We start from the raw sequence: 24,594 nt of genomic DNA on the forward strand, positions 1-24,594 counted from the left end.
TTGATTGACAGTGGAATATTCTGGCTAAGAGCTACAGTCAAACCACAGACCGAGACACTGTACAGACTGTACATCCTCGGAGTCTGCCAGCAGACCGTTCCTTGCAAAATATTACCAAGTCTAACTATGAATTCTGGAATAACACTTTCTTGGCTACTTGTAAAGACAATGTGGAGTATAGTCAGTAAGTTTACATTTCTTCCCAGAAAAGCATAATCCAGTGCTTGCATTGATACATGAAAAACCTTTGTGATGATTATTTGTCATCAGTTGTTGTGCATGTAAGAAAAGTGTGCTTTCCTTCATCAGCATATACTGTGCTTCTACATCCTCTGGGCCTTGTTGCCCAGTTTGATGAAACAGGGAAATCGCAGCACCTTTCAGCAGTGTGCATTCCTCACTGTGTCAGAGTGGGTGCTGCTTTCTAGGTGGATTCCTTCTTCCTTGTGCTTCCTTCGAACAGCACCTGCGGGAGCGGTACCTGCACAAAATGGGATTCCAGTGGTTGTCCCCTGGACGGGCAATACTCTGAAGCAAAGGTATAAAAATTAGTGGGTTCTGCCTGCAGCTGTTTTTACAGGGGGTGGTGTGTTGGGAGAGCTGCAGTGGGATCATGGGCTCGATTATTGCTCAGGCCAGGGCTCTGCCGTGCCTCTGGAAGGACAGGGTGGCAGCAGCTGAGAGCCCCTTGCTTGCATCATAGCTCACCAATTGTAGAGCTCGCAACAAGCGTTTGTTTGCAAGACACTTTTATTTCACATGAATTATCTCCCTACCTTTTTAAAGCACAGCAGAGATGGAAAACTCTGGACTAGTAACCATTTGTGCTAGTTGTTTTGCTTTACATCAAAAAAAATCTGCAAAATTAACTAGACCAAATTATACACAAACTGTGAACCAGCTTAACCGCTCGGTAAGAACTCTCATTTTTTTATTATCATCATGATCATCCCTAAATAAATATTGTTGAGACTGGCTTTTAGCCATCATTTCAAAGGACTTCATTGCTGCTGTTTGATACTGCAAGTAAGTTGCAAAAAATAATTTGTCATGTAAAGAAAAGGATAATTTTTGTCGAAAACAAGATATCTGTGAAAAACATATGGCCCCACTTCTTTGCACTCAACCCTAGTGCTACTGAGGTCAGTGGAGAAAATCCCATTCTCTTCCCTGGCAGTAGGTGACACTTAAATATTTATCTCCGTCTGAAATGGCAGATTTCACGTCATTTCTGTCGGTTTCGCTGCGGTGACTTTGTCTCCAGTCTGCGTCTCACTGTGGTTGGGGGGGATGTAATTTTTTACATGAATCCCGTGATTACCCTGCGTAGCGCGGCTCAGCGCAGCTGCGGGCGGTGCGGCAGCCGCGCAGGCCGGCCTGAGATCCCCAGCCGGGAGCCGAGCCCCGGGCTCTGCCCGCTCCCGGTGCCGCCGCCCGCCATTCCGCAAGCGGCTGCTGCCATCTCGTGCCCGGGCCGGGAATGCGCCGGGCCGGGAATGCGCCGGGCCGGGAATGCGCCGGGCGGGCGGCCGCCGATCGCCGCCGAGCCCCGGCCGAGCGCCGTGCCCCGGCAGCGGCCGATGTTCCCGGGCATCCCCCTCATTCGTCCCGCGGCCGCCCGGGCCCCTCCGGCAGCGGGGCCGCCTCCCCGAGGGACTCCCGGCCGGGAAAGCGGCGCCGCGCCCGGGATCCCTCACGGGCAGCGCTCGCTCCCCTCACGGGACTCCGGGAGCGCGCCCGGCAAGGGGAAAGGCTCTCCCTCTGTGCGAGGTTCTTCTCATCGGGTTCGGTTTTGGCAGCGTGGCCGTGGTTTATTTGTGCGTTGGATTTAAGGGGCTTTTAGTGTTAAAAAGCTTGTGGTGGTGTGGTACCAGTCTGACAGTCGGGTATTTTTAATAACAAAATCAGCTTTAAAGACCTGGCATAAGTAGATGTTTTGTAATTTGATTTTTTTTTTTTTTTTTTTAGTGCAGAGAAGCGGGGATTTGGCTTTAATTCGATTTAGATATTTTTGCTGCAGTTTTCCCAAGCTAAATCCGGAACCAGTATGGTCCCAGCAATGACAACCATAAACTTAGCGTAACCAAACAAAGAAAGAGAAATGTTTTCCCCTTAGAGTGTATGATATAAACAAAGGTAACTGAGGACTGAAGAACTTCAGCAATATTTATCTGTGCCTTCAGAATGTGCTTCCTAAGAAATAAGTGTATCGTGCCAGTTTTTACACATATGTAGTGGACATCACGCTGTCTCTTGGTGAAGCTGCAAGCATGCTTAACGTGAAATGCTTTTGCCTGGCTAAGGGCCTCTGGTCACTGTGGGCAAGCTCTAAAACAACAAGAAAAGAATTTTCTCAGATCTCTGCAGCAGCAGTCATCTCTAATATCCTGCTCCCCTGGATCTCCAATGAGAAGAGAGCGAACAGTTTTACACTTGATATTTAAAGCAAAAAAACATTCTTCCCATCCTAAACGCTGAAGTATGTTTTCTCCCTTCTGTGCAGCTGGATTTTGGATCTGGGAAATGTGTGATACTTTTAATAATTCATAGCATGGCTTTTTGAGACTTGAGAAGCCAGTTTTGGGAGGTTCTTTTTAAGTATTCTTTAAGTTTGAAATCTAGTGTGGGATGTTTTTGTTCTCCTTTTCAGCTCAGATGCTGCGGAGCTGATAGGCAAAAAAATCCAGTGGAAGGTCAAAGATGATGATTTTGGAGAAGAGGCATCACCTGTGGTAAGTGAGAAGCAATGTTGGGGGAAGGATGAAGTGAGTCAGCATGACACAGTTGTGTCCACTTGGAAACCACAGCAAGATCTTCCCACTGCACTGTGTGAGCCTCTTTAAAGCAAAATCCAGACAGAGTCTGTTTCTCTATAAATCTTTCCCTCCTTTCCATTACTAGTTGGGTATTGTTGGCTTTAAGCCACCTGATTTTACTATGATTTATTAACTGCTATGCATTATATATGAGATTCAGGTTTACTGAAGAGTTACCCTTATGGTCAATGTTGCATACAAATCAGCTACTGTTAGAGAGGTTTATTGCATCTTTTTATGCAGCTAGGAGTTTTGTTAGGCAGTGTTAGAATTTTTGATTTGTAGCACAATACATTACAAAAATCCTCATCTGTATTTCACGTGGTGTCTGTATTACACAGGGTTTATCATATAGTTCTGTTTGGAATATGATCATTCTTTAAAACCTGAGTACTTGGGGCGTGGGAAGATGGGATGGGACAGACTTACATTTCACAAAATTCCTAATTAGCACATAAAGTTATATAAATGGTTGTTTGGTGCCAAAAGAGACAATGTTCTGTTGTGTGGAAATATGACTTGCAAAAGGATCTGTGATTTCCATGTTAATATGGCACATTTGAGAGATGCTGCTGCCTGATGGAGTTGCACTGTTATAAATTTCTCACTGAGGTTCTTTCTCACATGACTTGGTGGAAGCTCTGCAGAAGAGTTTGGCCTTTGGTCATACCTCTGTTGGTGATTATTCCAAGAATGACCAGTGTCTCTATTTCAACACCAAATATTGCTTTATGGCATCTTTGTTTTTTCATTGTCTGCATGCAGATTAGATGTGATCTAAGGATGAATAAGTAAATCTACGGGGGCAGAGGGGGAGAATAAAAAGGTTAATTTTAAACTCACTATAAAATAATTTTAAAATATGAGCATTTTTCAATGGTTTTGGAATTTAGTGCAGAGGGTTGGGGGGAAGGGCAGGAAGGAGAAAGAGCTTATGCCTTTTTTAATTAAATTGTACAGCAAGTTGCAGAGGCAGAAATTACCATAGGGATACCAAAAGGACACTGTCAGGATAAAAGAATACAGAGTTTCACCACGCCTGAAATTTTGCAGTTATATTCCAACCATAAGCAGTGCAACCTTTTTCAGACGGATGAGTGTTATGAAGTGTTAGTGAAGAAAGCAATTATTGTTAGGTAAAAGCATTATGTGCTACAGCAGAGTTAAGCAAATATTCCTGATATTATTTCCTTCTGACAGATACTCCCAACAAACTACAGAAATATTTATAGGCATGATCTTTTTATGTAAGTTTTCTTTATATTACACTGTTATATTAAATTCATTTAGTACTGGAAAAAATTGAAGGAATTAGTGACTTAAGTTTCTGCCAAATTATGTTGCAAATGTAGGCACTGTTCCTAGAAGGTAGTTTATAGAGAGCCATGTTATGAGAATATGAATGACAGGAAAAAGATTCATAATTCTCAGGATATGAATTTGGTATCGTATCATGTGTTCCAGATACAAATAGCCTGAATGCTTCAGGCAACATAAAACTGACTCTCCTAACACTATTTACTTGTGGTTATTTTGTTTTGTTTTGTTTTGTTTTGTTTTTTTTTTTTTCCAAAATAATGAAATAGGCTGTTGGAAGGTAAAAATTTTTGGGGACTCTGCAGTAATGATATCCCATTAAAGATATTTAACCAAGCAGAGATTACCCAGGAAAGGTTTCAGATTACCTTTTTAAACTCCTTTTGAGTTGTTTCCTTTAAGGGACTTTATAAATAATACAAGCTTCTGCATCTGAAGTATTTTTGAACATATAAATTCTGATTTCAGAAGCCTGTCTTATTTTTTATACAGATGAAATGGAAGATATATTTTTAAAAAACCAAACAACAAAACAAATTAAGTTTGTCTAAATGCAGGGTTAATTTTGAAATACATCTTGCTCTTTCATTGGCACTTGGAACTGGCCCAAAGTCCTCTATCCTTGGTGAAGCAGACACTGTTCTACAGACAAAAACCTAATTAAACTGAGTGCTACTTGTGGCAAGGACATTTAGAAATTCACAGAGTTCAAGCAAACAAAACAAAGCATTGGTTTTCAGATCTGGTCTTGATAACATGCTGCACAGGTTTTTTTCCTGATTGTTTTTTTGGAAGTTTTTTTTTTGGGAACTGTGGTTGTATGAGAAAACAAAAATTAGGCAATCTTTAATTGCTGCAAATATTCTCATTGTATGTCATTGTTTCTGTTTCTTCTCCGTGTGTTCTTTAAAATATTACTCTCATAAGGGAAAGTTGGTGCAGAAAAATCAGATAAAAGTGAAATATTTAACGGATTACTATTAGATGTTATTAGCTACTGAAATTATATGTTGATGAAATCATAGCACTGAGGCAATATTTTGACTGTCTTTTTCAGCTTCCTGCGTGAGTGAGACAGGAAAAGTTTCATGGCTTCTTACACTGGCATTTCAAACACTCCTTGTCAAAGTTAGTAGAAACGTAGCATCCTTTATGCCCTTGCCTTCTGAGTATAAAAGGCAAGGCAACTCACCAGTTCTTCTCTAATCTGCCTGCAGTCCTCGTCCACCCATTTGTGTGTTTTCCTCCTTTATCAGTGCCAAAGAGTAAGAAATGATCCCCACTGACAGAGAGTGAAAAGAACATTTTGAGGGCAGCACTAACTCCTACCTGTGCTGGGAGGGTTGAAATAGATCTCTGTGTTTCTTGAATGAATTTTACAGTTATTAGTGTGGTATTGACTTAACAGGACAAAAAAAGGAATGCATAGGTAAATATTGTGATATTGATATATATCTGATTATATCCATGCTGAGTATAAAATTTTCAGCTCAGAACATAACTGTGAAGTATTCCAAGATAATCTGAAGTCATGAGGCTTTTTTGAGGCGAAAATATTGGCATCTGATATGGTGATCTTGTGCCATGTTGTCATGAGAGAGGTTATTATGTAGCAACAATTCAATATCATCCTTTGGACTTTTCTGATAGACCACTTAACTATCTCAGCTTTTCCAGTGATCATCTCATTTATCTAGGATTATTGCAGTGAATTTACTGTTTGGTTTTCTTCCAGAACTGAAATGTCAAGTCCGGTGTCATGTATGCAGTAGCTTTGTGCTGTGAGAGCTCAACAGATCCACCAAAAGCTGCTAGTAGTTGATCTTTGGATAGAGCTAGAAATAAATAAATCCTCTTTAGCAGATCAATATTCATCCCATTTAATGCTTGATGTGAAACTTGTGGATTTGAAGTAGTAATGCTGATGTACAGCTAATCGTTGAAATGGGCATTAGAGCTTTTATAGCATGGCAACATATTGTCAGACAGGAAGGAGGAAAGTGTTAAGTGCATCCTAAGGTGGGAGAAAAACTCTGTAGCAATATTTAATTTGATGCATGTTCATAAACCACACAATGGCCTACATTGCAATGATTTGCTGTGTTGCAGATGAATACTGTACATCCAGTGTTTATTCCAGGAGTTTACCTAGTGAAGCAGATGATTCCCCCTTCAGTGGTTCTTTCAGAGTCTAATATAATCACCCAGTCATATTTCAAGACATAATTTTCCTCTTTAGTACTCTCCACTCAACTGGTTTCTTATCTATCCGTCTGTATAAGTACACAGAATGTGCACTTCCCGTGGCACAGAATATATAAGTATTAAAGTGTCTAGCAATGACCTTGTGTATACATTTGTGTAGTTGTTATTACTTACTTACTTGGTTTCTGTCTAGAATTTGCATTGTACATATTCTGGAGAAACAGAAGGAGAATTTCCAGAGAAAGGATATAAAACAGTAAAAAGAATTCTGGGACAGTTTAAGAGCATATTTGAAAAGGTTTTGTGTGTTGGCTTCTTTTTTTTTTTTTTTTTTAAGATGTGGTTTAAAAGAGTTTTTTTCTTCCCTTTTAGTCTGCCTTAGTAATTAAATACTTGAGGCCATTATCTTCATTCTTGAACTGTATAAATAAAAGCTTTGTTAAGTGAATAATTGTACTAAACCAGATATTGGCAAACACAATGAAAGTTGAGGGTTGAATTTTCTTCTGTGCCAAATCTATGCTCTGATCTTTGTGATCATATGTGTCACTGTAAATAGCTTTCTTACATTTTGCCTCAGTGAGCTCTGGCATTCAGTTTCAGCTGCGAAGTTTCCAGATGCTGTGCTGGCCATTATATACCTTGGTGGATCATTCCTGTAAGATGATGCAAGCAAAATGAGCCTCCTTGGCAGACCTCAGTCCTTTGGCAATTGTAGGAAATAGACCATTCCTTTTTCATCAGAGAAAAAAACTTCCGTAGCATTGAGAAGTCTCATTTTCTTTAAAGGTGAAGCAAAAATTGCCATTGTTTCATTCTCCCCTTACATTAGAGATTCTGGTGTAAAACATGTTTGTGAATATCACGTAAAATGACAGAATATGTGTGTATCACAATTCTTTGCCACTGTCATTAGTTGCTTTGCCAAGGAATATTTTAATCTTAAACCTGCAAGAGACATACAGAGCAATACGTGCTGATGCAATGTGTAGTGAACGTCCATCCCTCTGAACACAACTTAAGGGGCAGTAGGGCTGTTGCCTTCCTTTATAATAGCAAATCTATATTCTTTTTAAGAAGTCTTTCCTGGCTCCAAGTTTTTGCAAAAAAACTATGAGGGAGACAGTGGTGAGGATTAAATTTATCTACAGAACAATAAATCACTGGGAAGGAAAGAAATGGCTAGTTATATTTCATACAATGGGAGCGAGATGATTTGGAGGGCATAGGTAATGACAGAGTGGGAACTCTCTGGGTTACTCTATCTCTTAGTGAAGGTTAAAAGTCTGGTTAAGCACTCTTCTAATCCTGCTTCAGTGCCCATGAAGAAAAGTGGTATGGACAATAGGTATTTCCTGTGTTGTGAGGAAGGAATACCGACACGATTTTCTCATATTCATCAGCCTGGTTTTTCCTACTGCCTTCTTGCATTACCTGCAGTGCTACTGCTTGTTCTTTGTTATTCAGAAAATGTAATCAAAATAAAAGCCATTCTGTTGATAAACAATTCTGTAAGCTTAAAAAACTTCAGAACATGACAAGAATAATTATTTTTCCTTTATATCATGAAAAACAAAAAAGGTCAGGAAAATGTATGTCTGCTTTTTTCCCAAAGAATAATGAAGAAAGAAAGATCTATGCTGCTGTGGGAGCTAAATAGAATGTTCTGCCCCATTTAGGAAGCAGAAGTGTGTCTTGGCACTATTAAACACAAACCAGAATAAATGCACACACAACCAGATGAGTAAATACCCAAAACAAACAAACCAAAAACCCCATCCCTAACAACAACAACACCCCCAAGCAAACAAAAAATAACTTATGTAATGTTGACACACCATATATTGATATAAAGGAAGAATGTATAACTTATTGTGTGTGGAAATGTAAGGCCTGGTCAATTCCTTACTGTTGCTCTCTTTTTAGAAGTGGGAGAAGGGAGCAGGCTAATAACAGAAGTTCTGTTGGAAAAGCTAGCATTGACATCACATGGACTTCAGTGACTTCTGAGGCATTGAAGAGTTTTTTTATTGCTTTTACTGTGAGGTGGGAAGTTAGCCATACTGTAACAAGGCTGTGAGTGGGCTGTGAGTGATCACTGTGAGTGGGTAGATATAAATTCAGAGGGGGAGAGAGAGACCTTCTGGCCTCTCCATCATAAGAGGGTGCCTCACAGGAGAGCTCACCAAGTGACAGTCATTTGATCACTTCTATGTAAGGCCTACTTACCTAAACACAGCAGGTGACCTATTGAGGTCTGTTGAATGCTTTGAAGACCTGGCATTTGTCATTTATATTTGTATATAACAGCCTGAATTAAAATAAGGGTCAAGAAAGAGATATAGGTTCATGCATCCTTCCTTACTCTGCTGCCTATCCATAGAGATTATCTCAGTCAGTTGAAATTTGCAAACATAAGATTCTTCACTGTGTAAGAGGTGGTCAGTCTGGTCCTAGATTTTGATCTGTTATTAATTATGTTCTTAGTAAATGTGGTTCTCACATCTATTAGTCACTACTACTCTGTTTAAATACTGAGAAGGATCACATTTTTTAAATAACTTACTGATAATTTAACTAAGAGATAAAAAATAGCTTTTTTGGTTTGTTTTTTGGATTTCTAAATCAACTCTTGCTCCTATGGAAAAATAATCAGGTCCTTAGCCTTGCCCCAGTGAAGTTGTTTGATGCAAACCCTGCCATTTCTTCCCAATGCTATACAGAGATTGGGGTTTCCCACTAATGAGGGTTCAAATCTGACTCTAGGAAAAACCCGGACATTATGTGATGAACCAAGGAATATCTAGGGTTCTGCACTGTTCATTTTTTTGGGGGGGGTGGGGGGGCGGGGTTTAAGCATTCTTTGAAGTTCAACCTACATAGCAAATGTTTTGGTATTTTTTTTTAAATGGCTGTTTGCCAAATTTTTGGGTTTTTTCATTCTGCTTTCAGAAGGCATAGGCGGGTTGAGACAGGAAGCGCAGCCTGAAAGGCTCGGCCAGATCCGGAGGGATTAGTTGCAGCAAAAGGCTGCTCTGTGATCCTGAGTTACTTTCGTAGTAGTATGGCAGAAAAAGAAAACACACACATTCTTCTATGTGTCCAGATCTTCATGCAAAGCAAATCCAGCAGACAGATGGAAAATTAAATCACCCTGATAAGGCATTTAGGAACATTCTTGTCTATATAAATGCTGATGGTAGTGTCCTTTTCTTTTGGGCTTTAAAAACCGGGTGATTTTTATGAAACAAAGTCAAGTTTCTATATAACCGTAGTTTCCAATGACGGCTCAGCAATTATGTTTTTTCTACTCTGGCTTCTGGAAAAGCTTTATGTTTAAAGGGGAAATTAATACTTTTTGCTTAAGGTAGGAGGTCAAAGGTAAGTTTTCACATTATGGAAGATGTGTTGAAAATGAATAGAACGTATTTTTCCTTTTTTTCTTTTCTTTTTCTTTTGTTTCATTTTCCTTGGTGGCTAGTGAAAGAAATTTGTTGAAAGTTCAAAGACCTTAAACTTTTGTGCCTAGCTACTTAAGTGAAAAAAGGAAGTCCTGATCCTCTCTTTACATTAACACCTGATGGCTTTTAGTCTTTTGTACCTCCTTACAATGAATGTAGAGAAGTCCTTGGAGTTAGCTTTAGATAATTTTCTATATGCACTAAAGAGTTAAAAAGATTCTAGGTTTGTGTTCTTGCAGGCAAATGTTGCCTACACAATTTAGATAAAATTTAAATCAAAATAGCAAAGACAGACAAAAAATTTTAGAAGGCTGCTTTAGATGGCCAACAAAACATCTTTAAACAGAAATGAGAAAGCTTTGGTTATTCTGGGGAATGGGGAGCGCTACTGCTGTGCTGCTGTTGTTTTTTCCATTACTAAAAAATAGAGCAGAATTTGTTACATTCTTTCAGTGTGAAATGCAGCTTCTTTGTACTATGCAAGTTGTGGAGGTATGAAGGGAACATCCAGAGAGGTTTCACAATTAGCACTGATTGTGAAAACTTTGTTTCCTGCATCAAGCTGCCCAAATGTCATTCCTAGTAATACCTGTAAAATAAGGGATGATTTGAAATCACCAGCTCATGTAGAATAATAGCTAACTGGCATTTTTGTTGAAGTTCTTTAACTGCCGTCAGCATAGACAAGTGATTTTATTTCTTTTGTTTTCACAGTCCAAATAAGACATCTGCTATGTAAATACTTGTATATAAATACCATATATTTGTCTTAATAATGGTCTCGTATTCAGAGGTCTAATATTGAGGCCAACAGACTAAGCTGGCGCAGAGGAGCGGGGAAGATAATTTGCGACACACTGGAAGAATATCGAAAGTCCCTTTCCTCTCTTCCTCCTCCGCGAAAGGAAAGGGGTGGTCCCGTTTGTTTTGTTTTGTTGGGGTTTTCTTTCCGCTTTCGTAGGTCTGAAAACAGAAGGAACAGCAGAGGTCGCCCCTGCACGGCGTAACTGGCGGGGCCGGAGGAGCGCGGCGGCGGTGCCGGCGGGGGCGGCTCAGGCACCGCGGCCGCCCCGTGCGGAGCCTCCCGCCCCGCCGGGCGCCGCTGCTGGGCCGGACACGCCGCTGCACCGCCGCGCATCACCGGGCCGTTTGTTTAATGAGCCTTTCGAAATAGATCTGGAATTAGGAATGGGCTGCCCCGGGAGGTGATGGAGTCACCCACCGTCCCTGGAGGTGCTAAGGAAGGACTGGATGTGTCGCTTGGTGCCGCGGTCTGGTTGACAAGGTGGTGTTTCAGTCATAGGTTGGACTCAGTGATCTCAGAGGTCTTGTCCAACCTAATTGACTCTGTGATTTGAATGTGTCGTATTCTGAGTAAGCATTTATCACAGATACAGATTATATATTTTTATTGTAATATGCTGAGAGATATTACCCTATATATATCAATACATAAAATCTTGTCTTTTAGAGATCTGTCAGCATCATTTGCAGAGTTATTGAATGTCTTCCACCAGTGTTATGTTGCACAGGATGCTCACCTTTGGATGTGCTGGTTGCTTCACCTTTGGATGATTTTTGTGAGCGTCTGATGGAGCATAACAGACAGTGCTAATGCAAGCCTGAGAGGTAGATCTGGCATGAAAAGAGTGTCAGTCTTTAAAGGTGTGTTGGAGCAGCCTTAATTTTTAATTCTAGTTCATTAAAAAAATACTGTGTGATGTTCAAAAGACCATGATGCACTTAAGTTGAGACTGGTCAGGTATTGGTTGATAGAGCTTTTCTATTGCAGAACGACTCATCAGTCTGTATACGCATCTGAATGTATTTATTTTGGGATGGTTCATAATACATGTTCTGTTTAGTGTTAGACACCTGAAAACAGCAAGATTCTTAGGCAGGGTCCTATGTGTTTATAACAGAAATAGAATTCAAATGTGCCAACAAATAACACTTGACTATTAGTTTGGTCTTTACCTTCCCCCTCCTAAAACTTTTTAAAGGACTTGACTTAACCTTGCTGTAGGGGAAATTTGTTAAAGTATGAAAAATTTACTAAGCTGGGAATACTACTGCTTCCTCCATGAATATGTAATGATAATGAAAGATCCAGCCACCGTGTGCAGCCAGCCACCAGTATGGCCTTTCTGTTAATCAGGGTGAAAAACATGGGGGTCTCAAAGGCCATAAAAGAGTTAGGTTCCAGAGCATGATGAGATTCCTATACTTGTACCTGTATTTATACCTGTTTGGAGAGAAACATAGGAGAATTTTTTTTGTGTGTACAAGGGAGCTTGTTATTTATGCAGACGACTGTGTCTGTGCAGATCAACCTCCAGGCTGTTCCCGGCAGGCAGGTGCATTCCTCCACCAAGCTCCACAAGTCTTACTACATCTTTCCATTTAACAATTTTCATTGCTGTGTGAGCACAGGATTTGCCAGGATCAGAGGTTACTAGCACACTGCCTTTACTGCTATTTCACTGAGGCCTGAGTGAGCCAGTTTGAAATCTGTCTTTTATTTCTCTTTTGTGTTATTGTTGGTGGGAGATTTATTTCTATCCTGTCCTTACCGTCGTTATTTTATATAGGCTCTTGTTAGTCTTTCGTGTTTTTTTGTTTTCAGCCTCAGGTCAATTTAAGCCCTGTGACTCTAAATCAAATTGCTTCAAATGTAAGATTTTTCCCTTCTACATCTGTCCTAAAACTGTAATTACATCAGAGAAATTGTGTGGTAATGCAACTGGCATCTGTTGGACACAGTTTTGTTCAATGTCCTTATTTTTCTTTTAATGTTACTAGCTTAATTTGGTGGTGTTCTAATCCCTTTTACCTCTTTTCCCTCTGATGGATTTAGTTGTAGAAATTAGTTGTAGGAGTCCAAAATTGCCTGCTCATCTTTACTTTTCCATCAGTCATTTGTCTGGTTTTGCTTCGAAATTTGCCTGACTGTTGATTGATTTAAGGCATCTCATTTCATTAATCTTTGTATGTCATAATTTCTACTTTTTATTGAGTAATACAAATTGTCTAAGGAATGCTGATTCCCAAATTGAGCTGATAGTCCATTCTTGAGTCTTATTTAATGCAAGGTCCTGTTCCTTCAACAGGTCTGGGAATTAACCTGTTTGAACTCGTTGCTGTTCTTTAGTAGTACCCAGCAGGTCACAGCAGCTGTCAGCTCTCAACTCTGCCATGTAATGAGAGAGTCACTCTCTGTCTATCCCTGTACCACAGTCACATGTCCAATAGAAATCTAAAGAAATAGGTTTCTGTATTTTGTCTAATAGTATCTGATCTACTTCTAGCTCAGCCCTCAGATGTGCTACAGCCATGCTACTCGAATCTAATGTACCGTGCTTGTCTCCATTGAGAGCCAGCCATCAGCTGGGAGCAAATCCTCACAAAGATCTTGTGTTGATTTTGCACATTTGTAAGATGATAGGGATTTGTGCATGTGTAGCTTTTGTGATATGAGTAGTTCACTGAAGCCCATGTGACTCTTCGTGCGTTTGACTTTAAGCAAGTTTGAAAGATCAGATCCCTGGTGGCCAATTCTGTTCCTGATGAACAAGCAGAAACAAAATACAGCCTCCATGTCAGAGCTGCAGGACTAGTTAAATGCATATTGTTTTCACTAAAATTGGTATGCTTTATAGCTTGGAGAGATTTTTTTAAAAAGTACCTTTTATACAGACCAGATTTATGAGTAGATTTAAATATTAACTTAATTTACACAACAATTGCAGACTTATTGGTGGAAATATTAAATACAGTTACAAGTCCTGAAATTTCTCAGCTATATGATTTAATTTCTGACGCTTTGTCAATCACTCACTTCTGTCTGTGGAAGCACTGAGGAGTCCAAAAAAAATAAGCATGTGAATTAATATAATGCATTTTCATATCTCCTAAGAGAGAAGTTAACCAAATTGGTTTTCTGGTATGTATTTCCTTGCAGTTAATTCATTTTTGTTTGGTAAATTTCTACTATGCTTTAGATGTACTTTATGGTGCTCAATGCTCTTTATTTCCTGGTGGGTTTTTGTTTTTTGTTTGGTTGGTTGGTTGATTTTTGTTTTGGTTTGATTTTGGGGTTTTTTAAATTTTTTTTGTAATGGCCACTTCACTTCCTGTGGGAATGCCACAGCTGTCAGTAATTCACTCATTTGATGAACTTTCTGGTAAAATGCTTCTGGTTTATCACAAAAAGTGTATAAGATCTGCAAAGAGATGCATCTGTTCAAAAGAACCTGAATGGGGGTTGTGGTGAGCTGGGGGTCATCTCTTCTCCCAAGGAAAAAGCAGTAGGACCGAGGTTTGCCATTAGTTGCGGACACTTAGATTGGATAGTAGGAAAAATTTCTTCACAGAAAATTTCTTCACAGTTGTCAAGCATTGGAGCAGGCTGCCCAGGGAATTGGTGGCATGGCCATCCCTGAAAATTTTCAAAGGACTTGTAGATGTGGTGCTTGGAAACATGGCTGAGTGGTGGACTTGGCAGCTCTGGGTTAACTACTGAACTCGCTGATCTTGGAGGTATTTTCCAACCTTAGTGATCTATGATTCCATGAAAAGGTTATTTACAAAACTTGTCTATTTCAACAATAATGGCGTAGCTCTTCTTAAGGTACAGATGTCAGAATATAAATTATGCAAGTTCACACTGGAAGCATATGAACTTGATATGTAATCTTAATGAGTGAGATATTTCCTTTTCAAAATTTCCTAAAAATTCCAAGTGCATGTAAGCCATAATGTTTTGGTGCTGACATTCCTTTGCTGACTGATTGGTGCAAGTCTATGCGCAATGTAACATGTCCAGTGTTAAAATTAACATTTTTTCTGATCATCCGCCACACAGAGAATGCATTGATGATAAATACATCTCATCATGGTACATTATTTTCATTTCCTTATCAGTAAGCTTTACAATTTGCACATCTGTCTCATCTGAAAGTAAAGAGCAATTATATAAAATGCCAGTGTCCTAGCTCAAGGGTAACATGGAAATGAGTTTCCAGCTACTGACCTGTTGGTTGTGTGTGTCTCATTTCATGTCTTCTCTTGCTAGCTTTGTATTAATATGTGTATAAATTATGTATAATGTAAATGTATTCATAGTTATTCCTTGAGGATAACAAAACAATTACTTGTATTGGTATTTCTGACATATATGCACTGGGAATGTGGAAAATTCTGTTTCATGCTGCAACACTGGAAGTTTTCTCAAAAATAGTAGTCAGCAAAAATGTGACTTGGTGTTTTCCTCTATAAAGAATGAATATGTGGAGATCCGTATTTCTCTCAAAGCTTATTCCACAGTCAAATACCAAGTTCATAAGTAAACCAGTATTTTTTTTTCTAACTGTTGGTTTTAAGGGTTCAGTCATGTTTTTGTCCTGTAATATCACTAGTAGCAGTGATTCGCCAAGGCAAATTGTCTTTGCTTGAGTCCATGCAACCTTGATTTTATTCTGCGTGCACCCTATAAGAGTCCATTTCTTTGCCACAATGGATGACAGATGAGACATAAAATATTAGAAATAAAGGCATGATTACCTCAATACCCACCAGCTCTATAGTTTTCAGGAAATATTAAGTGATACATCAGAAGAACTCCCAGGGCAAGTGTTCTGATCACAGTGTGGCACGAGAAGCCCATATAAGGTTGTTCTAACTCATATTTACTCATCTTTTCTCCATCTCTGTCACAATTCCAGAAACAACAAAATTGCAACCAACCAACCCAAGGCTGTTTTGTTGAGTGCAGTTTTGGTAACCACAATACATAAAAGATGTTAAACTATTAGAGAGCATCCAAAAGAGGGTAGTAAAGGTGGTGAAGGACCTTGAGGGGAAGCGTGTGAGGAGTGGCTGAGGTCACTCGGTCTGTTCAGCCTGGAGCAGAGCAGACTGAGGGGAAACCTCACTGCAGTTACAGCTCCCTGCTGAGGGGAAGAGGAGGGACAGGCATTGATCTCCTCTCTGTGATAACCAGTGACAGCACCTGAGGGAATGGCATGAAGTTGTGACAGGGAGGTTTAGGCTGGATATTAGAAAAAGGTTTTTCACCCACAGGGTGGTTGAGGACTGGAACAGCTCTCCAGGGAAAAGTGGTCACAGCACCAAGGCTGAGAGACTTCAAGAAGCGTTTGGAGAATGCTCTTGGGCACATGGTGTGACTCTTGGAGTAGTCTTGTGCGAGGGCAGTAGTTGGACTCAATGATCCTTGTGGTTCCCTTCCAGCTCAGCATATTCTGTGATTCTGTACTGAATACACCCTTGGAAGGCAAGGCAAAATGAACCCACATGAGCTGGTCTCATGGGACTTAAAACCAGCACAGTTCGGAAAAGATGGTTTTGTCCTAGCTGAGTGTGTAAAAATGTTTGGGTACTCCCAAATAAAAGTTCCAAAGGGCTGCCATTTGTTTTGGGTACATTTCATATGCTATACTACCTTTTCCCACAAACAAAAATCCCATTTAATTTTTTCCCACTAGCTTAGCTTTACTATGGAAAACATTCTATTTAATAAATATACTGATTATAATTTATTGAGCTGAGATTAAATTTTATCAAGCTAAACTACCCCTAAAAAATAAGAAGTAGTACTTAATCATTTAAGCTGTAGCCTTTGCATTGCTACATTTGTGACTGAAAGTCCAATATGATGTATTGAGTAAAAGTCTGGATTTCTACATCTTGTGTGCTACATCAGGAAGCATCATGATCTGAATCCTAGGTGTGAATATATGAAGCTTCAGAAAAACCAAAAACCCCCCACAAAATATCAGAGGGGGTCTTAGATGTCTGTTATGCATTGTAGCTACTTTTATTAATTTGAGTTTTTCGCTAGAAGAAAATGCTATTCATATATACTTTGTAACCACTGTAAAATGCCTACCACAGTTTGCAAGTGCTTATACTTTTCCTCCTGGATCTGAGAACTGATGAGAACTTTCCCCATGGCTTTCTTGGCAAATGGTTACTTGGGTCCCAGTGTCAAGGGGTATACTGACAGCCAGAGTGCTAAAGCCAGTAAGCTGCAAAATTCTCAGAGCCCCTCAGTTTCATTTTCATTGCAAAAGGTCTGTCCTCATGCCTGCTGCAGTGCAAACTGATGTACATGTTGTATCTCACCATTTCTTGTGTAAACATAAACTACTTCATCCATTCAAAGATGCTTTGTAACCTCACAAAAACCTCCCTATTCTGTATCCACACAGTGCAACAAAATTCCTGGTTTATTCCAGATTTCAAGATTTTTTAACTCTCATTCTAACTCATTTGCCATTTGACTCATTGTCATTTTCTAGGACAAGGTCAGCTAAGTGACTTTGCAAGTTGCTATAAATTGCTTTGATTCTAACAAATCATCTTGAGTGCCATCACATGGCACATGCAGGACCACCAGGGGATCAGGCCCAGGCTGTATGGATTCATGAAAGACAGGTCTTGCTTGACCAACTTGATCTACTTGTATGGCAAGGTGTTAGTTGGTTGGTGAATGAAGGAAGGTCTGTGGATGCATCCACCTGGACAGTAGTCAAGGCTCTGACAGTTTCCCATAGCATTTTCCTGAAGAAACTGGCTGCTCATGGCTTGGATGCCTGCATTGTTCTCTGGGTAAAAATCTGGCTGGATGGGTGGGCCCAGAATTGGTGAATGGAGTTACATCTAGTTGGTGGCCAGTCACTCATGGGGCTCCCCAGGGCTCGGTGTTGGAGCCAGTTGTGTTAAATATCTTTATTGATCATCTGGATGAGGGGATCAGGTGCACCCTTACTGAGTTTGCAGATGGCACTAAGCTGGTTGGGAGTGTTGGCCTGCTGATGGGTGAGAAGGATAATCAGAGGGACCTGGACAGGCTGGATATGTGGGCCATGGATCCAGCCTTATGAGATTCAATAAGGCAAAGTATCTTAAGTTTGCTTAGTTGGAGTGCTGGATGCTGTGGTAGTACTCAGTACTCACACATGGGCCAGATTTTTGGACAGAATAGCAAGGTGTCTGTCAGCCAGAATCTACATTTGCTGTTCCTTTCTGTGAAGGTATGCTTGACAAATGAAATACCCCTTTATGAGATGATGTTATTCTGGTTTAGGAATGTACTACTCCTTTGAGGGTGGGTTTGTTCCCATTAAAATTTGATTATGGCCCTAATCCCTCCCTGTCAGATGACATGCTCTCACTCAAATCCTTTCAGGTTTTATTTTAAAACTACATCTGCAGACTCGCAGTTTCCTCTTTTACAAAAGTAAAAATATGAGTTTAGAGAAAGGGAAAGTGCCCTTTTTTGTCTTTCTAAGAGGTGATTAGAAAGTCTAGAACAGAAAGGGAACATCCAATAGAGTGGTGAAGTGCCTACCCTGCTTTGGGCTTCACATCAGTGCTGCTAATGACAGCAAACTGATTGATCTTTCCAAGCCTGCACACTTGGAAAAAGGAAATATGTCTGAGTTTGGTGTCATCCACCAAAAGTGTCATCCACTGGAAAAGTCAGTCATGCAAGAACAGTTTCTGTCTAGAAGACCAGGAGACAGAACAGACCTGTGGACAAGCTTTTTAAATTCTTTAATTAATTCTTTTGCTATTTAAATAATTATATTTAATGGAATTACCACCTCATTTGTATTCCCAGAAAGAGTGATGTTTATTGCTGCCCTCAATCTCTGTGAAGAAAAATAATCCTGTTTTAAATCAAACACTTGTTTATATGATCTAATAGAAAACACCAGGCTCTATATCAAATTCAAATGGAAAACAGATGTATTAAATTGACAGTAAGAATAAATTTGTCACAGCTATAAATGCTTATTGAGATATATGTTTATATACATATGTGTGTGTACATATATAATTCCCTCTTTTTTGAGGCTTGGTGGAGAGGACAGGAAAAGAACATTCCTTTAGAGAACATCACCAAAGGGATGCAGTGTAATTGCTTCAGATTTAAAATGACCTTTAAGAGAGTATGGAAACAGAAACTAGGCACATATGGAGAGTTAAATTTAAGCATTTGAAGATTTAATTATAGGGTTGGAGAGTTGTAATTTTTTTAGTCCAAAATGTGTTTTGCAAAATTTTTCAACTTAAAAAGAATGTGGTAAGCCCAATGTGCTTGTGGAAAAATATTGCATTGAACTGATACAAGTCATTCCATTTTGGGAAAGAATCACCTCACTAGGCTTCATAGCTAGCTGTTAGATAGCCATTTTTTATTTTAGGCGACCCAAAACTTGCGATGGATGGACTTGTAAGTCTTCGTTTCCACACCTACCTTTCATTAATTAACGCACTCTTAAAAACAGGTCTCCAATACTTTACACACATCTAAATGTAACTGTCAAATTAATCCAGTCCTGAAGCACAGATATGTCCCTTCCTGTCCTGTGTCAGGTTCCAGCTCAGTCTTTTAGTATCAGCAGGTTTCATTTCACTGTACACTACCTGTGCAATGCAATTTGATCACCTTTTAAAAAAACTGGAGCATGCTATATGTTTCTTCCACTCCTCCAGAAATTTAGATAGCTTCTCTTTGATTTGCCATGCCTAGATTTTTTTGTGTTCCTTTCAGAGCACAACTGACATTATGCAGCAGGTTGACTAGAAGTTTTAAAACTTGTTTCATCCAGCGTGGTGTACAACTCAGGTGACAGAGGGTGTGTGAATGGTGCCTCTAATGTCTAAGCTTCCATAACACTGGGCAGTAGGAATCCTGGAACAGGTGAAGCTTCCTAATCTGGGACTTTTCACTAGGTGAACTACCCAGCAGCATCTGAGCCTTAGAGGTGCTTCTGCACCTATCTTTACTCAGCCATAAATCCAGCTGGTTCTGCTGCAGTGCCAATAAAGATTCAGCTATTGGTTTTCACCCACTGCCACCCGTAAGGATTTAGAGACCAAGATCTGTTGGTCATGGGTGGTCATCTGTTTTATGTATCATCAAAACCGCATTTTTCTGGTGCTGATTTTCATCATCTAGTCTTTTCCTGGGTCATTATGAGCTGCAATACAGGCTCTTGTGTTAAGAAAACTAAAATTAGGTTTTAAATTTCATGTCCTTTCTAATGTTTAAAATTTTGGGAGTCAGGGGATTATGCATGGTGTAAATGAGCGTTGGTGTAAGTATCAGTAGTGATTTACAAAATGCATAATGGAGAATATGGTTCACTCTAAGACTATTGATTATATAGCTGAACAGTATTAATATTTTAGTGGTGCATGAAGAGAGATTGTGCAGTGGCAGTTCTGTAATCAGTTCTAAAACCACTGAATTTCCAGAACCTTTTTAGGGGACAATTACCTTTTTAGAAATGCCTCTGCATATCCAGTGCTTATCATGGGTCCATGCATACTGGAATAATCAAGAAGAATTATAGAAATTTTAGAATACAGTCTCCTTAACTACATATGGAGCACAATTTTTTTTTCCAGAGGTCGGCCCAGTGGAAAAGTGGTGACATACTCTCTGGAATTGGAGAAGAGCTGAGACACCCTTGCACAGACAGACCTGTCAGCATCTTCCTGGTCTGTCCAGGGTCTTTTTCCCCTGTTTGTTGGTGGAGTTCAGCTCAGATGCTGAGTCAGCACCTTGAAGAAACCTTGAACATTCTGGTTGCATGTTTACTATTATTGGTTCAGAAATCTGAATCATTAGTCCTAAATCCAAATGCTGCATACTGCTCTTGTAATGTATCTTTCATAAGGAAATGAAGGCATGTAAAGTGGTGTGCCCAAGGATGCAGACAGGGTCATGAAGGAAGTGCAGGAGACTGATTCCTGACCCCTCATGTTAAAACACAAGTAGCAGACAATGAATTACAAACACATGAGCCACTGCACAATATCCTTTTAGATTGATATTTAAAATAATAATGCAAAAGAAAAATTCCAGACATCTTTCCTGTCTGCCGATTATACTCCCTCACTTCCCCTAAATCCTAGCACTCTATTCTTGTTGATTTTATTTCAGCATATACTATGTATTTCTCTAACCTGATCTTCTTTCTTGATTAGCTTTATTTCATCTCCACTAGCTTTGGTGTACTGCATCCTGTGATAACTTTCTCACTGCTTTCCTTTATGATTCCAGTTGTGCTGGGATGTGACCCTTTGGCACATTTAAAAATTTTTCATTTGAGGAATAGTTAAATAAGGAATTGGGAGAAGGAGAGGTGAGACCATCACAGCACCAGCCTGCCAGAGTTCAACTGGACATGCTCTCAGGCACATGGTGTGATTCTTGGGGTTTTTTTGTTGGGCCAGGAACTGAACCTTGAGGATCCTTGTGGGTGCCTTCCAACTCAGGATATTCCAAGATTCTATTGTTCTAATACTAGGAGCTTGAATATCTTATAACAATTCTTATTGTATAACATTATAAATCAGCTAACAGATTATTGTCACCTTGTTTCCCTGCCTCCTTGATCTACACCATTCTGTTATCTTTAATTGAGATTATTAGCCCTCTATATTTGTTCCAGGTTTAGGCTGCAAGTGCATTTAGTAGTAATTAATAAATAACACTAGTCACTCATAACTGATGCTAATTAAGTGTAATAAGGGTGTCACGACTACATGCAGATGGATCAGGAACACAGAGTTTATGAACTTCTCTTGATTTTTAGCCTGGCTTTTATCCCCAGTTGGAAGCAGGCAGAAGAAGACACTCTCAAGACAAATCCAGATGTGCACAGACAGAACATCTGTTTCAAGTATGCATAATATGCATGCCCTTATTTAAGGGCAGTTGACCACTCAAGCTTTCTGTCTGTGACTTATGTTTTATTAGTTCTCCTATAGATTTTGCAGGCAGCAAGCCTCTTCAAAGAAAATAATTTTTACATAGAAGGGAAATCATCCACAGAAAACAAAAAACACGAAGAAATTTGTGAAAGTGAGGGAGGTCTTTCTGTAGCTGAACCAATAAAAGCCAGCATGACTTAGAGCTGGAGTTTCTTTTTAAGAGAAGAGTCTCGCATGATGTGTCAGTACTAGTCTGTGTTGTACTTGAGCCTAAAGACACCTTTTGAGAAATTTCATGGATTAAAAGAGAAATTCTGTCTGTCAGAAGCTCAACCATATTGTCTCTATAGACAAAGTTATTATTTAAAAGCAGTAGCATTAAACAAACTGGGTGGAAGTTGATAACCAAGATCAATAATAATTTTCTGAAGATATATATCTGGAAACCATTGGTCCTATTACACTATTGTTGCAAAACTCAAGGAACGATTTTTATTAATGGTATCAGCTTGTGTAAAGTTCAGCTGGCTCATTCATGTTCAACTCCTACACTATCATAAAGTCACTGCCCTTGCCCTCATATCAACAATTCTGTTATCAGAGTATACCTTTCTCTTAATAGTGCCAGTTGCACTATTTGCTGTAGTTGTTATTTTAATTTTTATTACTCCTTTATCTGTTACACTGGAAAACAGAGGCATATTGCTACTCAGGAGGAGATCCTATATGAGTCATCTTGACACAAAGGTGCACACATAATACAGCAGGTGTAGAGGAGTTGATTGTTATCCTCCTTGGTTGTGCTATAATATTTTTTTTTGAAAAAGCAAAAAAACCACCCATCAAATAAGTAAGTCTAGCCTTCAAAAGTTGCTAAATCTGTGGATTTAGTTATAATTTGTAGTGGTTTAATTTCAATAAATCCATAAATTTTCCAAATAGTTTCAGAATTTTTTTCCCCAGCTATCATGTTATAGAAAAACTTCCAAAGTAATCTCTCAGGAAAGGAAACAGGTATTGCTAATTATTGGATCAGCTCATGAATTTGATGATATATGAACATAGAAATTTGAAATATTGACAAGATATTATAGCTTAATTTCTGTTTACATCATTAAATTCAAAACACATGAAAACTCTTTGGGGGAAAAAAATAAAGATGCATTTGTTTTTCTCTTGTCATTTTTTTAACATGTTGACATTAAATAAGGTAATTCTAGATTTCTATGTGTATTGAATTTGTAGTTATGTAGCTGTATTTTAGCTGTTGTCTGTATCTCCTAGATATATTTTATATTTGGTTTTCAACAAGATGAAAATTATAGAAATCATTTGCTTAAACTCAGGTTTGTACTTAATAATTTTGAGTTGTGTCTATACCATTTTCTTCATCAGTATTCAGCAAAATGTAACATTCACACAATTAGTATGCTGCAGAGTACAAGAGAATGTCTGTCTTTTAAAGATCACAGGTGATTCATGTTCTGCTTCTCAAAGACAAGTTGAATGGGAGAGACAAAGATTAATCCTAGTGCTTCCATTGTTAAACCCCACTTTTCAGATTATGCTACTTTAGCAACAGAGTACTCAGCACTGTCTATTTCGTATCCAAAAATTGCATTAACTCATGTTTTAGCAAATAAACAGGAGTTTAAAATAAAATCCTCTAGGATCTTTTGTTGTTTTGAAATCTGAAAGGCTCAATAATCCTTTAAACCTGTAAACATTAACAAAGAGACCATTGTCACTAAATCAAATTCATTTTTGTAGAAACAGCATGCTGCAGAGTTCCTCACAGAAATGCTGTTTAGTGAACCAGCCGTACCTCTGGTGTAGCTGCAGTGCCCTGGTACTCCCATCAGTGGTCAATTTAGCTATTATCTTGAAAATTATTAAATGTTCATGAAACAATGAATTGAACACTTCCCAGCTCCTTGCTCCAATAATTTTTCTTTATAATTTCTGTAGACTGTTGCTTTGTTTAACATTTAAGGTTATGTTAGGTCAATTCTTAATACAATAGCATATTTGGCAAGAGTAGATGAGGATTAATTAGCAATGTTTGCGGAAGACTTTGAAAATATGAAGTGCTATAGGGACATAAATGAATGTCTTCTTTTCTCTGGTCTATGAATAGGTGGTGCCTGCCAAATGGTATTCTCATGCTTGAAAAGCATTAGTTTTTCATGGATCTTACCATCAACAAATTTTGAGTTTTAAAGTTAAATGTTTTTAATTGGTGATTCATAACTTTTCTGAGACTATTTTTAAGTGGCCTCCAAAAATATACAGATAAGTAGTTGGTTTGCAGCAAGCTGCACATGTGAAATTCATAAAGGGGCTCAAACAGCCAGTGGAAATATGGTAAGGAGTCCTGAAATAAAGATCTGTGAATCCACTGGATATATTTATAACAGGGAGTTTGGCATTTATCAGAGGACATACAGGTCTTCAGAAGTACCAGATTATTTATGAAGCAGATCTCATGCAATTTATGAGTTTTCTCACACCGACTTGCAAATGTTGCATCTTCCCTGGAGAGGAGGCTTCCTGCTGTTCCTTCCTTCATACGAGGCTTGTTGTGAGCTAAAACCAGCTGAAGTGCTGGTAAGGTAGAGGTAGGTGTCAGAATTTATATCCAAAGGAGCTACAGAAAAGGCTTCAAAACACCATCTCTAGTGCTTTAAGTGAGCTAGACTTGCACTGCTGTTTCAAGGTGAAAGGTCATTGTGCCCAAATCTCTCTCTTGGAAACTTTTGATACCCTACACTTTTACCTTTTCCAAAATTTAGAATATATGTTGATATTTTCAGCAGTGCTTCTCTGTACAAGGTAGTAAATTTTCACGTCTTAAACACTCCTAAAAAAGCAAATGGTGGATTGCACAGTGGACATTTTCCCATCTTCTTTTCATGCTAGCTTCAGTAATTCTGGCTTGTAATTCTTGGAGGTGAGATATGAGACTACTGCTGATGACAGCCACAGGCACAAAATTTAGAGGCAGAGCAATTCCTTCAAACAGATGTTTCCCAGACCAACTGATA

This window comes from Pyrgilauda ruficollis, unplaced genomic scaffold, assembly GCF_017590135.1.
Source record: "Pyrgilauda ruficollis isolate IOZ18807 unplaced genomic scaffold, ASM1759013v1 scaffold5, whole genome shotgun sequence".
In the NCBI taxonomy this organism is placed as follows: domain Eukaryota; kingdom Metazoa; phylum Chordata; class Aves; order Passeriformes; family Passeridae; genus Pyrgilauda; species Pyrgilauda ruficollis.